This window comes from Phyllopteryx taeniolatus, chromosome 1 (genome assembly GCF_024500385.1).
Source record: "Phyllopteryx taeniolatus isolate TA_2022b chromosome 1, UOR_Ptae_1.2, whole genome shotgun sequence".
NCBI lineage: Eukaryota > Metazoa > Chordata > Actinopteri > Syngnathiformes > Syngnathidae > Phyllopteryx > Phyllopteryx taeniolatus.
In genome coordinates this window covers 4,725,124-4,741,590 of record NC_084502.1, presented here as the reverse complement: position 1 = coordinate 4,741,590, position 16,467 = coordinate 4,725,124, and the positions used below count along the sequence as shown (strand labels likewise).

The window sequence follows — 16,467 nt, the reverse complement described above, 5'->3', positions numbered from 1 at the left end:
CTGTATGCAACACAAAGGCAAAGTTTCAATGTAATCCACTGATTATTGCGGGTTCTCTTGGAACCTACATTATATTTAACATGCAAAAGTACTGAAGAAAATAGTGTGAAATGCTTCTGTACAGTTGCAATAATAATCCTAACCAGTTTGTAGATGCATTTTTGGAATATATCCTCATTGCACACTTCAATTAGAAATACATGCACCACTTTATATGATGCAGTGCAGTGCCCCTGCAAAGTACAACCACAGAATTGCCATTTAAGTTGACTTTTGCTTTGCGTTGGTGTCTTCTTATCTAGGCAGCTTTCCCATCCAGATGCAGCACTAATGCAATTGGGCATCTTGGTGAATAATGGTGCTGTCACACAAGTCGCTGCCTCAGCACCAGGCGGGCGCCCACACGAGCGGACTCGAGCAGAAAGAGCTTTGTGTTCGGAACCGGCTGCCCCGCTTCCATAATCATCCGATTGTCCTGACACAAGACACCGATTGTGCCCCCTGTCGCACCGTGTGTATTCTGCGCTGACACGTCACGGCTTCATAAATTTATTCGGTCGCAACAATAACCACACAGAATAATGCTTTCATCTTTTTGAGCGGGCGCGCCTGTACGTGTTGCAATTCTCCGGTTTAGAATTCGAATCGTGTTGTAAATGCATCACACGAGACCGCCATTGACACGACGTCAAGTTGGACAACACGCACGCACGCACCACACACACAAGGCGTCATCCTCCTTTTACCTGTTTGGATGCAATAAGTGGAATTAGGCTCCAGTTAAAGTGTCGCCATGGATCGGAGGTCCTCGGGGTTTGTATCCACATTAGAGTCCACGACCGCGGGAGCTGCAGGGTAGAGGCAGGAGGGAAGCGACCAGTCCGCTCACAGTGATGGAGAGAGACTGAGGCGGGCAGTCCACTGCTGGGGAAGGGGAGGGGGGCGGGTGAGGCCCCCCCCCCCCCCCCCCGTGGCCTGCACGCAGCTTCTCCTGTCCTCACAGGACCCCTGCTGGAGCACCGCATCACATTCACACAGCTACCTTGACATTCACCATATTACCACCACTTATATGTGAACATGTTTTTGTTGTTTGTTTGTTTCCCCCAACCCCACACATGAATTCCCCAAATCTTTTGACGTTGTCACATTGTTTTGTTGGTCAATTTAAAAATGATAATAAGTAGTGCGGTACAAATCATTCACAAAGAAGACGAAATCAGCAGAGCACGGTTTCCTTTGAAGTTTAGACTATCATGAAAATGGTGAACCTGCGCCATCTGGTGGATGTATTTGAGCATTATAACTGTTACCAAGCCAAGCCATTACCAAGCCAACTGGTCAGCCGTCAAGGCCAACAAGACCTACATTTACCTTCTTCTTTCCACCAACTTGCATTAATTTATTTCCAATAGTCTATTCTCCTCATGGCACATGGTGGAGGAGTAGCTAGCACATCTGCCTTGCGGTTCTGTGGTTGGGGGTTAGAATCCGGGCCTCCTCATCGCACGTTCTCTCCCTAAGCTTCTGTTGGTTTTCTCCAGGCACTGCGTTTTCCTCCCATATAACCAAAATCATGCATGTTCTGTTAATTGAAGTGTGAATGGTTGTTTTTCTATATGTGCGTTGCGATTGTCTGGCAACCAGCCACCTCTTGCCCAAAGTCAGCTGGGATAGGCCTAACCCTAATTAAGATAAGGGCCGCAGAAAATGGATGACCTTCATCTCATTGCGTCTCTTGCAGGCTGTACTCTCTCCTGTATGTGGATGTTATTATTATTGTTTTTGTCCTGTCAGATTTCAGACTTTATGTGTTGCCATGTCAATCTAATTTGCCCACGACCTTCACAAGCAGTCGTGCTGACTGATGGAACTTTAAACTACAAAAACGTCTACACACCCATGTTCATACATGCCAGGTTTTTTGGGGATATGAAAAAAAATGAAGACAAGATAAATCATTTTGAGAGAGGAATTTTCTTTAAATGTTTTATGCTTCTGTCCTATTATTAGATGAATATTGGTTCCGAAGTGCTCCAAATAATATACAAGGCACAGCTGATTGCTGTTTTATTGCATTTTCTATAGTGTTGATGGTTTCTATAATTGCGACGTGACGAGCTGCATTAAGTCCCGACTGAAGGCCCGGGTACCAAACGCAGGCCCGCCACTGCTTACAGGTTTACCTCACCAGTCTAAAGCTAAATGTAGATGTGATACAATACAATATGCATCATATGGATGAAAAAGGAGGACATGTTCAAATTGTTATGCCCTATACTTACTACCTATCACTTCCATCGATAAAAGTAGATGCTGCTTACAATCAGCAGAGGGCGCTGTGTGCTTTCACAGCCGTTCTGCAGAGACATCCCATCAACAACTAAACACACACGGTGGCGACTTGATGGATACTTGAATTGTTAATTGTGTTTGTTAAGGTACTTGGCATAAACATTAAAGCAAATAAAGGCAAACAGCAACAAAATCCATGATGGTCTGGGGAAAGCAGTGTTTCAGAATAATCTTTTCCAAACCTTTAGGGAGCCCAAGCTAAAAAAATGGAACACCACCAAACAAATATATCACAAAAAGGATCGATACGGAAATAATGGTGATCTCGTCTCAATTTACTCACACATTCATTCATTTAGTGTGTGTTTGTGTGCCATGATTTATGCTTGTGTATGAATGGCAACAGGTGGATGCACAGGTCAGTTGTTCTACCATCTAGTGGGAGAGCATCTAATTGTTCTGCCTGCCTTCACTATCTGACACTGACATAGGTAGATGAACAAAGATACATTATTTGTCATGAATAATCATTTTCAGACCATCCGTCCATCCATCCATTTTCTGAGCCGCTTCTCCTCACTAGGGTCGCGAGCGTGCTGAAGCCTATCTCAGCTATCATCGGGCAGGAGGCAGGGTACACCCTGAACTGGTAGCCAGCCAATCCCAGGGCACATACAAGCAAACAACCATTTGCACACGCATTCACACCTACGGGCAATTTAGAGTCTCCAATTCATGCATGCAATGAAGTGAAATTAAACAGCAAAGTGGGTAGCAATCAGTGTTGACATAATGTGACATAATTTTAGTCACATTTCTGATTGCACATTAAAACACTGATTGCACATTAAAAGTGCAATCAGTGTTGAGAACATAAAAATAACTGATCAATAAGTGGTGGTCTATAAATTTGGTTTTACTCAAATCCACTGTACTACAAGCAATAAAAAAACATTTTTAATGTTACCTTAAAATAATGTATTTACTCTCCAGCTTACGCCATCAACACGAAACGTCAAATATGGAAATCAGACCAAATGACCAAAGCATTACTTGCAGTGACATGTGACAAGCGCTCTCCACCCAACCCTGTTGTTGGGCAAACACATTGCACGTCATCCCGGGTGCTTGTATGGGAGCATCCGAGCTTTACAAACATCTCTCGTTAGAAATGACAGTGGAGAAAAATGAGAGACGACGCCAGGCCGACAACTATTATCACTGAGCCGTAGGATGTCTCTCTTCTACTCTGAAACTGTCACGCACAAACAAACTTGATTTAACTTTCTCCACATGGAATTACCTGCTATATATCCTGACTTGGGCCTGACGAGTGGGGATGGAAGACATAATACGGAAGGGCAACACAAACTCCATGATTCAATAGTTGTTTTGGTTTTCATATTTTGTATTCGCTCGAATTTAGAAAAAACTTTTAAAGTAAGGATTTCACAGTTAGGCGGCACGGTGGCCGACTGGTTAGACCGTCAGCCTCACAGTTCTGAGGTGCGGGGTTCAATCCCCGTCCCCGCCTGTGTGGAGTTTGCATGTTCTCCCCGTGCCTGCGTGGGTTTTCTCCGGGCACTCCGGTTTCCTCCCACATCCCAAAAACATGCATTAATTGGAGACTCTAAATTGCCCCTAGGCATGACTGTGAGTGCGGCATGAGTGTTTGTCTCTATGTGCCCTGCGATTGGCTGGCAACCAGTTCAGGGTGTACCCCGCCTCTTGCCCGATGACAGCTGGGATAGGCTCCAGCACGCCCGCGACCCTAGTGAGGAGAAGCGGCTCAGAAAATGGATGGATGGATGGATGGATTTCACAGTTAGACTGTTGTGAGAAGTAAGGGGCTATTAGTATCAATAAACATGTTCAATGAATTAAAGAAGAGCGACACAAATGAATTGCTTATTCTGACAAAAGCACAGTGTTTACCAAAGACGTGTATTTCAATGAGAGCATTTGAGGAGTGTAAATGAGAGCATTTGAGTAGTGAAAATGAGAGCATTTGAGTAGTCAATGAGAGCATTTGAGTAGTGTTAATGAGAGCAAGACTTGTGTGTATGAGAGCATTTGAGTAGTGTAAATGAGAGCATTTGACTAGTGTAAAGGAGAGCATTTGAGTTGTGTAAATGAGAGCATTTGAGTAGTGTAAATGAGAGCATTTGAGTAGTTGTAATGAGAGCAAGAGTCATGCGTATGAGAGTGTTTGAGTAGCCCTTATGAGAGCCTTTCAGTAGTTTGTGTGTGTGTGAAAGCATTTGAATAGTAAGTGTGAGAGCTAATCCTGAGTAATGTCCCTAACGGCTCCTCACACATTTCCATAATCTTTTGAAGATATATGGCTTCCCTTTCAGGCAAATGTATTCATTTGAACAATGGAGGTGAAGGAGACATTTGTCCAGAATGGAGATGGAATACTAATCAGAGATTTAGAATTAAATAGTTTACAGAACACAGATGATATTTGTCTTGCTCTTTCTGATTGTTTGGGATTTTTCGGACTTAATGGGGAAAATAAAATCTCATTTACAATTTTTATTTGTGTAGTGTACTGACTAAAATGTGTTGAACTGTATTTGTTTGAATTGCTGTTGTGAAAACTAGTTAAAAGTTTGTTTGGTTCTTTGTGTGGATGGATACTGGGGTGTCCTGCGTTCCGAGGGGTCTGTGAACATTTCAGGGTTTTTTTTGTTTTAATGATTGATTGAAGGGGTGGTGCGTCCAATGGGATTGGGGGAAGGAGGTGGGTCGTGGGGAGGAAGAGCGGGAGATGCGGCGGGGAAAGGAGAGTTTTTTTGGGGGTCTGGACCTGGTTTTTGGATTTTTGACTGTTTTCAATGCGAACGGATTTTTGACTGTTTTCAACGCGAACGGATTTACTCTTTCAAAGCCACGGGTCCTGCCTGCTCAACGCCACGGGTCCTGCCTGCTCAAGGCCACCGGGCTGCCGCTTCGACGCTACGGGATCCAGTCGCTGTGCCTACTGAAGCGTTTTGAGGGCGCGTTCCTACGACAATCGGTTTGGGTTTCTTTTCCCCAGTGAACTTGAGGGTTCAACGGTTTTGTGAGTACTGCCTTTGAGGGCTACATGTGGGGGCTCGTCCGGGATTGTTATTGTTCACTCGTGTATTTGTGAGCAAAGAGAAAAAAAAAAAAAAAGAAGAAGTAATTGGGTCAATGTTGACCGGGGTCGTAATAGTACTGTAATCACAATACTGAGTGTGTTTTGTGTGACTGGTTTTGAAAAAAAAAAACTCAAAACAAAACATGGAGTCCGAACAAATAATCAAATGGTGTGACGACAAAGGTATTGATGTTAAGAATTCTATTGTGCTTAGTGGGGTTTCTCTTGATGTTACTGATGAGAACATTTATAAGGTACTTGATGAAGTTAAAATTTTTGGTCGCACTAAAATCAGAGGACGGTGTCTAACACGCACAAACAACAATCAGTCCATATTAGTTGAGACCACAGATGACATGACTAAAACTGACTTACCTGAACAGTTGGTTGCTGGGGATCCGTCAGACTTGTGGGTAGTAAGTGTCCCTGATTTTCAGACTTCCCATGTGACTAGTGACAAAAGAGGGTTCCAATCCAAGCTAGTATCATTCTTAGCCAGTGAAGGAAAGACTTTAGATGATGTGACAGGTTTGCTTAAGACCACGCCTGCCCCACCCGCTGTTCCTGACTTGAACACAGAGCTTGTCAATGCCATCTCTTTGCTTGTGGAAAAATGTCAAGCACCGCCTATGGACGGACAAGGCTATCGTAAACTTCGCTTCTTCTCGGGCATAAAGCCAACGCTACCTGGAGAAGAGGAGTATGACTCTTGGGCGGAACAGACCACCCACCTGCTGGATGAGTGGCAATGTTCTGATGTTGTCAAGAAACAGAGAATCGCTGAAAGTCTCAAAGGGCCTGCAGCAGATATTGTCCGGGGTTTAAGAGTCACTAACCCCAGTGCCACTGCCAATGAGTATCTTAAGGCCCTAGAAACAGCTTTTGCGACCACAGATAGTGCAGCTGATCTCATGGTAAAGTTCCGTAACACATTCCAGCAAGAAACTGAGAAGTTGTCAGGATACTTACTCAGGTTAGACAAACTGCTGCACGCTGTTCATCGGAAAGGTGGGATCGACGTCACTGACACGAACAGGACACGCATCGAGCAATTTGCAAGAGGTGCTCTCACTGCACTTCGTATAAGGATGACTTACAAGCTAAAGCCCGCTCCAAGCTTCACAGAGCTCCTTCGTGAGGTAAGAGACGAAGAGGGGATGGTTCTTGAAAGAGAAAGAGTGAAGAATGTTGTTTCTTCATCTGCGATTAAGTGTGCAGGTTGTGCTACGGCGTCAGTGGTGTCAAAACAACCCGAGTCTGCACCATCAGTAGCTGTTGGAGTGGAGACCGACCATGCCATAGAGAGTCTGAAGAAGGTAATTCAGGGGTTCAAAAGTGATATTGCACGTCTGCTATCTGTCTCTGTCGCCACATCAGAAAGTCCACCACAGCATGCAATCCAGAACCACACTCAAAAAGCTGCTGTAAAATATGCAAGTGGGAAAGAGAGAACTCCCAGATTTCAATATGGTGCAGATGTTTTTTGCTACAAATGTGGTGAAGATGGTCATTTTCAGCGGGAGTGTGAAAACCCAGAGAATCTCCGAAAAGTAAATAAGCGTCTCCTGAAAGCAAAACAGCTGATGGGAAACTTCCCAGGAGCTCAGTAAAGGAACGGCCTGATGCTCTGGAGAGAACACGTTCCACAAAGTGTGATACGCTAAAAGAAAGCAAGGCTGATTTGCCAGAGGGTTTAATTGGACCTAGTTCTGTTGTTCCTGTACAAGTTGAGGGCATCTACGCCAAAGCTTTGCTTGATAGTGGGTCCCAAGTTACCCTGCTGTACCGCTCCTTTTATGACAAGTATCTGAAACACCTGCCCTTGACCCCTATTGAGTGCTTGGAGATTTGGGGCCTCAGTGCAGACCGATATCCATATGATGGTTATATGTGTTTGAAACTTGAGTTTGCTGGAGATGTAGTGGGTGTAGCTAAGACCATAGAAACACTTGTGCTTGTGTGTCCAGACCCAGCCATGAAAGGTGAGATTTCTATTGTGGTTGGCACAAACACCTCCATAGTTCGGAGCTTATTTCATTCCTGCAAGACACAAAACGGAGATAATTTCTTACATAACATGTCTGTTCACCCAGCAATAAGAGAGGCTTATGAGAAGTTTCGGAGCACCCCAGATGACACAGCTGACCTAAAAAGAGGAACAGTCTGGTTCACTCGAGAGAAGCCCTTAGTGCTGTCTCCTGGTGGCGTTGCAAAAGTGGTTGGCGTGCCAAAATTTGCGGGGGGGTTTTCTGGTCAGGCTGTTTTTGTAGAACGCCCAGAGGAGGGTTACTTCCCTGAAGAACTGTTAGCGATGCCTGTTGTTGATAAAGCAAGCGCTGTTCATTGTCGTCGTATCACAGTAACTTTGAGAAATGTATCAAATCATTCTGTGACATTGAAACGTGGTATGCAAATTGCTCATTTGCACAGGGTGGATGTAATAAATGCAGTCCCTAAAAAGAAGTCCTCTAAGCCGTCCACATCTCAACTATCCCCCTCGTCTTTCAACTTCGCAGATTCTCCTGTGCCTCCTGAGTGGAAGGAGAGGCTGTGTCAGAGAATGATGGAAAGGAAAGAGGTTTTCTCCTGTAGTGAGTTTGACGTTGGTTGTGCAAAGAGCACACAACACAGCATTCGAGTGACGGAGGACAAACCATTCAGAGAACGCTCTGGATGCTTACCTCCAAAGGATTTGGAGGATGTGAGAAAACATTTAAATGATTTGAAAGAAGCTGGAATAATTTCAGAGTCTAGAAGCCCCTATGCGTCACCTATCGTTGTGGTCCGCAAGAAAAATGGGACCATACGTATGTGCGTGGATTACAGGACATTAAATAGGAGAACAATTCCTGACCAGTATACAGTCCCACGTGTGGAGGATGCCCTGACATGCCTGAGTGGTAGCAAATGGTTCAGCGTGCTTGATCTCCGAAGTGGCTACTATCAGATCCCTTTATGTGATGCTGACAAAGAAAAAACGGCATTTACCTGTCCGGCAGGATTTTATCAATTTGAGAGAATGCCACAAGGCATCTGCGGAGCACCAGCCACGTTTCAGCGTATCATGGAAAGGACGGTTGGTGATATGAATCTGCTGGAAGTGTTAGTGTACCTTGATGATGTCATTGTTTTCGGGAGAACAATGGAGGAACATGAGCAGCGCCTTCTTAAAGTGCTTGACAGATTAACGGAAGAGGGACTTAAATTATCTTTGGATAAATGTCAGTTCTGCTGTGCCTCTGTAACCTATCTTGGGCATTTCGTTTCTAGCATTGGCATTGCTACTGATCCTTCAAAGATCAAAGCTGTGAAGTCGTGGCCACGCCCAGAGAACATCACTGCTCTCCGTTCTTTTTTTGGGTTTTCCGGATACTACCGACGGTTTGTGAAAGATTTTTCCAGAGTCTGTCATCCGCTCAATCAGCTACTGCAGGGCTGCATTGTGACTAGAAGGCCAGGAGGAAAGACTAAAATGGAAAAGAACAACAAAGAGAAAGAGAACTCAAAAACAGAGTGGTACCACCCCTCAGAGCCGTTTGGGGCAAGGTGGAATGAAGACTGTGAGAAAGCTTTTGAGAAATTAAAGGTCAGTCTTACAGAATCACCTGTCCTAGCAATCGCAAACCCAAATCTGGCATATGTTCTGCATGTTGATGCAAGTAGAGAAGGCTTAGGAGGTGTCCTCTATCAGGACCAAGGAGAAGGTTTGCGCCCGGTTGCATTTAGGAGCCTCTCTCCGTCAGAAAAAAATTATCCCATGCATAAACTTGAATTTCTGGCTTTAAAATGGGCTGTCACTACCAAGCTGCATGATTATCTCTACGAAGTCAAGTTTGAGGTTCACACAGACAATAACCCGTTAACATATGTCTTAACCACTGCTAAGTTGGACGCAACAGGACATAGATGGTTAGCGGAGCTATCAATGTATGATTTCAGCCTGAAATATCGCACTGGAAAACAAAACATTGATGCAGATGCATTGTCACGGCGTACTCATGCTGACAGCGATGTGTCTGGTGAAGAGGAAGTGTCCATGTCTCCTACCAGCGTCCAAGCTGTCTGTCACATGTCGTCAATTAGAACACCTCATCCTCACCGTTGCAGAGCTGTGGATCTCCTGGGCTCATCCAAGCATGCTGTACCCAGAGCTTATTGTAGTGTGTTATCTGTAAGCACTCAGCCACTGCCCCAAATGTCTTTAGCTGACATCTCACATTCTCAGCAGGAAGACCCATGCATCGGAGAAGTGTGGTGTGCTGTTGTGCAGAACTTTGCGGACCGGGCTAAAAAACGAAAACATCCGGATGTGTCATTGTTGTTAAAAGAGTGGGAAAAGTTAAAGGTCAAGGACTCTGTACTGTACCGAATCAGTAAGCCTCCCAACAAACCAGTTCGACAACAACTCTTACTCCCACAGAAGTTCAGAGAAACTGTTCTTCAGTCTTTGCATGACCAGTCAGGTCACCTTGGGTTTGACAAAACCTATGGGTTGGTGCGAGAGAGATTTTACTGGTCTCGTATGAAAACACAGGTTGAGACGTATTGTAAAAATTGTCCAAGGTGTATTCAGAGAAAAACGCTGCCCAAGAGAGCTTCTGAGTTGTCACATCTTACCAGTGAGGGGCCGATGGATCTTGTCTGTATGGATTTCTTGACAATTGAGCCTGACTCCAGAAACATTTGTAATGTGCTTGTAGTTACAGATCACTACACACGTTATGCTCAAGCTTTTGCGACTAAGGATCAAAAGGCGTCAACAGTTGCTAATATTTTGTCCACTATGGTCTACCGAAGCGAGTACACTCGGATCAAGGCAGAGATTTCGAGAGCCGCCTCATTCATGAACTGTTGAATATGCTTGGTATAAAGAAGTCTAGAACCACACCCTACCACCCGCAGGGTGACCCGCAACCTGAGCGCTTCAATAGAACTCTTCTCAACATGCTCGGTACTCTTGATGCACAGGACAAAAGTAAATGGAGTAAATACATCAGTCAGCTGGTGCATGCATACAACTGCACGCTAAATGAGTCAACAGGCCACTCGCCATATTTTCTCATGTTTGATCGAGAGGCTAGACTGCCAGTAGATGTGGCATTTGGAGTCTCAAGTGATGGTACATCCACCAAGTCCTATCTGAAATATGTCAAAAACATGAAACGAGAATTACAGACTGCCTACCAGCTCGCCGAGAGCATGGCTAGAGAAAAAAATGAAGGGAACAAACAACGCTACGATCAGAGAGTTCGTTTCTGCCCATTAGTCTCTGGTGACAGGGTGTTAATCAGAAATCTTGGACTGCAAGGAAAACACAAGCTAGCTGATCGTTGGAAAGCTACACCATACGTTGTGGAGAGTCAACTCCCTGGTTTGCCTGTGTTCAAGTTGAAGCCAGAGAACGGACAAGGCTCTAACAAAGTATTGCACCGAAATCACATTCTGCCCATTGGACAGGAAGTGAAATTGAATGTGGAAAAGAACGAAGATACACTTCAACGCAAAAGGAGAGCCAGCAAAAGACTTAAAGCAAAGAGGGCTGAGAACTGTAATCTTTCTGGTGTACCAGCGCTTGATCATGTTGAAAAGATTGAGTCTGCATCTGACTCAGAAGAGGATGAAATGGGTGTGTGGTATGATTATCACTCCATATGTGAGTCAAGACAACCGGAAGCTCAGGAAACTGTTCAATCAGAACCTGTCAGCATGGATTTGGATCAAGTTGTCCCTCCAATTAACCAAGAGATGGATGAGGTTACAGTTGAGGCATCTGCGGCAACAGATGACGATGGATCCGTAGTGCAAGATGATACTTTTGAAAGTACTGTTGATACTGGAAGGGACACTGACGCACAGACATTCGATGTAACGACTGCGAGACAAGACAGTGTTACAGAGAGTTCAGACGAGGCACGACGGCCTCAAAGACTGAAAAGGGTTCCTACCCGACTAACCTATAACTTGTTAGGGAGTCCAAGCTCTGTGGCAGTTAGTACTCATACTGTCTCTCTAGCTAAGGTTGATGATAAGACAGATGGCTTATCTCCATCACCTTTGAGGTACAAGAGCACTTTTTATAAGTGGATTGGTTTGAGAGGGGAGTGTTTATCCTGTTCATAAAAGGTTACGTTGTTATACATGTCATGAGGGCATGAGAGTGTAGTGTACTGACTAAAATGTGTTGAACTGTATTTGTTTGAATTGCTGTTGTGAAAACTAGTTAAAAGTTTGTTTGGTTCTTTGTGTGGATGGATACTGGGGTGTCCTGCGTTCCGAGGGTCTGTGAACATTTCAGGGTTTTTTTTGTTTTAATGATTGATTGAAGGGGTGGTGCGTCCAATGGGATTGGGGGAAGGAGGTGGGTCGTGGGGAGGAAGAGCGGGAGATGCGGCGGGGAAAGGAGAGTTTTTTTGGGGGTCTGGACCTGGTTTTTCGACGCGAACGGATTTTTGACTGTTTTCAACGCGAATGGATTTTTGACTGTTTTCAACGCGAACGGATTTACTCTTTCAAAGCCACGGGTCCTGCCTGCTCAAGGTCACCGGGCTGCCTCTTCGACGCTACGGGATCCAGTCGCTGTGCCTACTGAAGCGTTTTGAGGGCGCGTTCCTACAACAATCGGTTTGGGTTTCTTTTCCCCAGTGAACTGAGGGTTCAACGGTTTTGTGAGTACTGCCTTTGAGGGCTACATTTGCTTGTCAAGAAGGAAGAAATGCGCATGACATTCCCCTTTCAATTCATTTGACCTATTCTAATAAATCAAACACAATAATTCAATATCTAAAATAAGCAGATTTTTTGTGTTGTCAATGCAGTATTGTGGCATTCTGTATGAAAGAAAAAAATGAGCATCAATTACTTACAGCAAAGTTAAATTACACACTGCTATTTTGCAAATTTTGCTGACTATGCCGTGTTGGTGGCAATTTGGGACAGAGAAAGGACAAGGACACCCAGACAAGATAGAAGGAAATTACTCCATAAAACAGCACTAGGATTATGACAGGTTCAATCATACGCACTTTTGCCAATAAATCAATGGCACCCCAAAAAAAAGTAATACTTTTTTTTCACCACATCACCCTCTGCTGGATTTGGTAGGTAAAAGTCACACTTTATCAATTCATCACTCCACAGGTTGCAATTTAAACATGCAAATCTAAACAGTTGCTTGTCTTTTGCAGTTTCAGCTCTGTTGGTATTAATACATAATTATTTCTACTGAGACAGTATTGCAACTATGCTATATTCTCTGAAGACAGGTGCAGTGTCCACGATTGTTCACCTGATGTCACCATAATCATCGTTTTCAACTGAGTCCCAAAGTGACGTGTGACATGTTGGAAAATATGACAAGATGACATACATACAGTATATTCGCCTGCCAACATAATCTCCTCTGGGCCTTACAACATGTGATTTCCGAGGAGCGGTGATTACTGATTTATACTGAGATCTTAGGTCAGTCGTGACAAACCAGATTGTAAACTATGGGCTGCTGCGTGAGTTACATCTGTTTTGTGTCCTTGGGCAACAATGCACAAGCCTGCTTTAATACAGCATTTACTAACAGTTGCCGTTTGAAAACAACATTAAAAAAATAATAATCCTAAAATGAGAACGTTACACAACCTTGTAACCATTGAGGCGTGATCTGACATATGTCACTGACAAATTCTCATTATAATGCTGATGCCTGAAGCAAATTACACTAATTACAACTTTCCAAGTTAGCAACGTGGTCGAGTTTCTCTTAGATCAAAACAAACAAATGTCTTCCACCTGAACTGGGGCCTTAGTCAAGGTGGAGGGAAATACGAACAGATCGAAATAGCAGTCAGTGTTTGTCCAAATCCTCCAAGTTACTAGAACCATTGAAATGTATTTGGGGTTATTCAGAGACTCTTTAAATGGTGGCCATTTAACAGAAGTTGAAATGTGATTGATCCATTCTGAACTCAGCCACACCCTGTTTATAAGAGGGTGTGCACAGTTGTGCAAGCATATTACTTCAGTTGTTTATTTTTAACTTCCCTTTTCTCAAAGATTTATCAAAAAAATAAAAATTAAAGTGAGTTGTACAAGTTAGATCACATTAAAGGTTGAGTTATTTTTTTTTCAACGATTTATCTTGGTCTAATTTTTTTATATCACAAAAACCTACCATTTGAACAGGTGTGTACGCTGTAGGTTTATTCCAAACTTGTGTCTGCTCAGTGGGAACATTTCATGTGGTTTCATGTCGGAATGTGCTGCTATTTAACATTTCGCAAAGAAGACTCCTTCCAGCACAGATGAGATCATAGCAGATGTGAGACAAGGTGTCCCTCCGGGCTACATCCTCAAAGGGGCTAAATGATACCGTGTCACCCAAAGGTGCAGACACATGCAATGAAGGTGACATTATGAAGCGTTGCGTTGTGGTGGGAAAGTGCCTGCAGGCAGCAACCCAAACTGAAAAGTATAGTGGAAGGTATAGGAGAAGCTGGCTTTCATTTCAGAGAGGCGCAAAGCAAGGACAATAAAAATGAACCAAAATGGGTTATAGTAAAAACTGGTAAATGTCACAATAAAGTGCCTTTGTTGTCCTTATCAGAATCAGTCAGTCATCATTAAAATGTCGCACAATAATAAAACTCTGAGGTAAAAATTTGGCACACATAACAGTACAATGATGAGTCTATTAAAATGTGCTTCCTTCATTTCATAAAAAAAATTCATTGGATGTATGTGATTTTTGCATGTCTCATGACTGCTCTACTAACTACAATGTGTGTAATAAGTGGTTAAATAATACTAACTCAAACATTTCTTTACATGGTTTTACTGTCCACAAGTTATTTGGAAAAAGAATTGTCATTTTGGTCAGGTGTATTCTATTTTCATAATCATATCGAACATTTTGCATGTGTCTCTGTAATTGCTGTCCACCCTGTCATTATTGGGCAACTTCCCCTTTAAGAAACTCTCTGATGTTTCCTGTGACATTACAAGCAGCATTTTGTCTTTCTTCACTGGAGGCAGAAACGTTGGAGAGTTGCTGAATAAATATTTACATTTTGTCATTTTCATCCTATTATGTGTGTCGTTGAATGCTGTCAATCTTAAAACGTCCACTCTGTCATCGCCATATGTCAATTGATATAAATATAAAAACATCCATCCGTTTTCAACACCGCTTATCCTGGATAGCGTCGCAGGGTGTTGGAGCCTATCCCAGCTGACTTCGGGCATAACGCGGACTACACCCGGAACTGGTTGCCAGTCAGTCGCAGGGCACATGTACACACAGACAACCATTCACACTCACATTCACACCGTCACTGAGTGGGAACTGAACCCACACTGCCTGCACCAAAGGCAGGCGAGTGTACCACTACACCATTAGTGACCAATATAAAAACAGAAATACAAAATACATTTGTTGAACAGCACACAGTCAGCTTGCTAATATAATCATGTTGCTAAGTGAACGTCTACCATCTACTAAATACAATAAATATGAAGTTCAGCGGAAAATCTCAACTTTTTGGGCATAAAATGGGAACGTCTCCAAGGCACCTTATGGTAATATCGACTCATATAACACTGTGTGGCTTAGATGTTTTATTTCTGAACAGAAAAGTGATGAAAAAAACCTCAAATCGACCCTAATGATATAATTCCCTATCTTAGGCCAACATGAAAGGCTGTGTCTGAGTCTCAGGTATCCGCTTGGAAGCGTACCTTCAAAAAGCGTCTGATCTTGAAAGGGCAAACAAGTCATGAGATCTGCCCTGGGGCACAATACCGCGCTTGTGCGCTTGAACACATTTGCATGGCAACACAAATCATTCAAAAAAATAGACTGTTGCTTTTGGTAAACATTAGATCTTAGAGATCAAAACCTGAACTATGCAATATGTTTAATTAAGTGACACGATTTAATGTCTAAGAAACACTTTTTAATGACTGCAATATGCACATAACATCTTGCCTGGTTACCCGGTTGTCTGTTTCTAATTAACTAATTATAGAAGCATCATTAGCCATTCTTTTGATGATATGCACTCATTCAGTAATGTGCATTCATTTACATTGGATGCTTACTAGCATAGCAAATGAACAACTGTGGAGATTTGGGCTGGTGATGCATTAAACCTCTCAGGCTGGCACGGCCATGCTGAATTGAGCACAGAAAAAGTATTCCTCACTGATAGTTAGAATGGAATTCCTGTTCCGATTTTGTTCTGTTATCATTTGATAAATACAGTCATTCCTAAAAGCCCATTTGCTCTCTACTAATGTATTTTCTCAGGGGGGTGAGATGCAAATCTGGAGGAGGTGAGCAAAAACTCAAGATACGAGTGCTGTATGGTGGCAGTGAACTAAACTCATTTCACAAAAACAAGCAGTGGTTTGGCAGATAATGAACAAGTCCTCAAAAAAGCTGTTTATTGATACTCCCTGTTGAAGTTTGGAGAATTACAGACTGCCTTCATGACTGTTAGCTTAATGCTAACGCATAATGGGAAACGTTTTGACAGGCTAACAAATAACATTAGTGTCACAGTGTTGTAATCCTTTAGGCAATGGATACTTGAACTCAAACAGTGATAGATAATATAATACTTACAGGCATATGTTCTTTATCATCTGCGAAGAGCGACTAATATTACCGAGGTGCTGAGACACCTAATTGTACTGTATATCAGTATGTCTGTATTATACTGCCCCAAGGTGGCCAAGGTGTGCACACCAGAAGGAGCAGCATAATGTCAATTGAAATGAAGCAAAAAAAAAAATTAAAATGTGGCAATAACTTTTATTTCTTTACATTCCATTTAATTACATCATTATTGTATAATTTTAAATATATATATAAATTCCAAAATTATAGACGGTATTCTTTCTATTAAAAACCACATTGCAAACTTTTGTTTTTTTTTTGGGGGGGGGGGGCAGATTAATGGGATTCCCATTCATTTCAACTGGGAAAGTGTTTTGAGTTACATCCTGAACCTCACAGAACAATTGAACTAATTTCTCAAGGCACCACCGCATTT

General features: G+C 43.0%; 1 protein-coding gene across 2 annotated transcripts in view; it reads right to left on the bottom strand.

Moving 5' to 3' along the window:
* Positions 1-906, bottom strand: part of pcbp4 (poly(rC) binding protein 4) — a 57,294-nt gene extending 56,388 nt beyond the window's left edge. For both annotated transcript variants that reach the window (XM_061761671.1, XM_061761761.1), the window contains exon 1: positions 747-906. The gene's annotated coding sequence lies outside the window, so the exon portion shown is untranslated. The remainder of the gene's footprint in view (positions 1-746) is intronic.
* Positions 907-16,467: the final 15,561 nt, after the last annotated feature.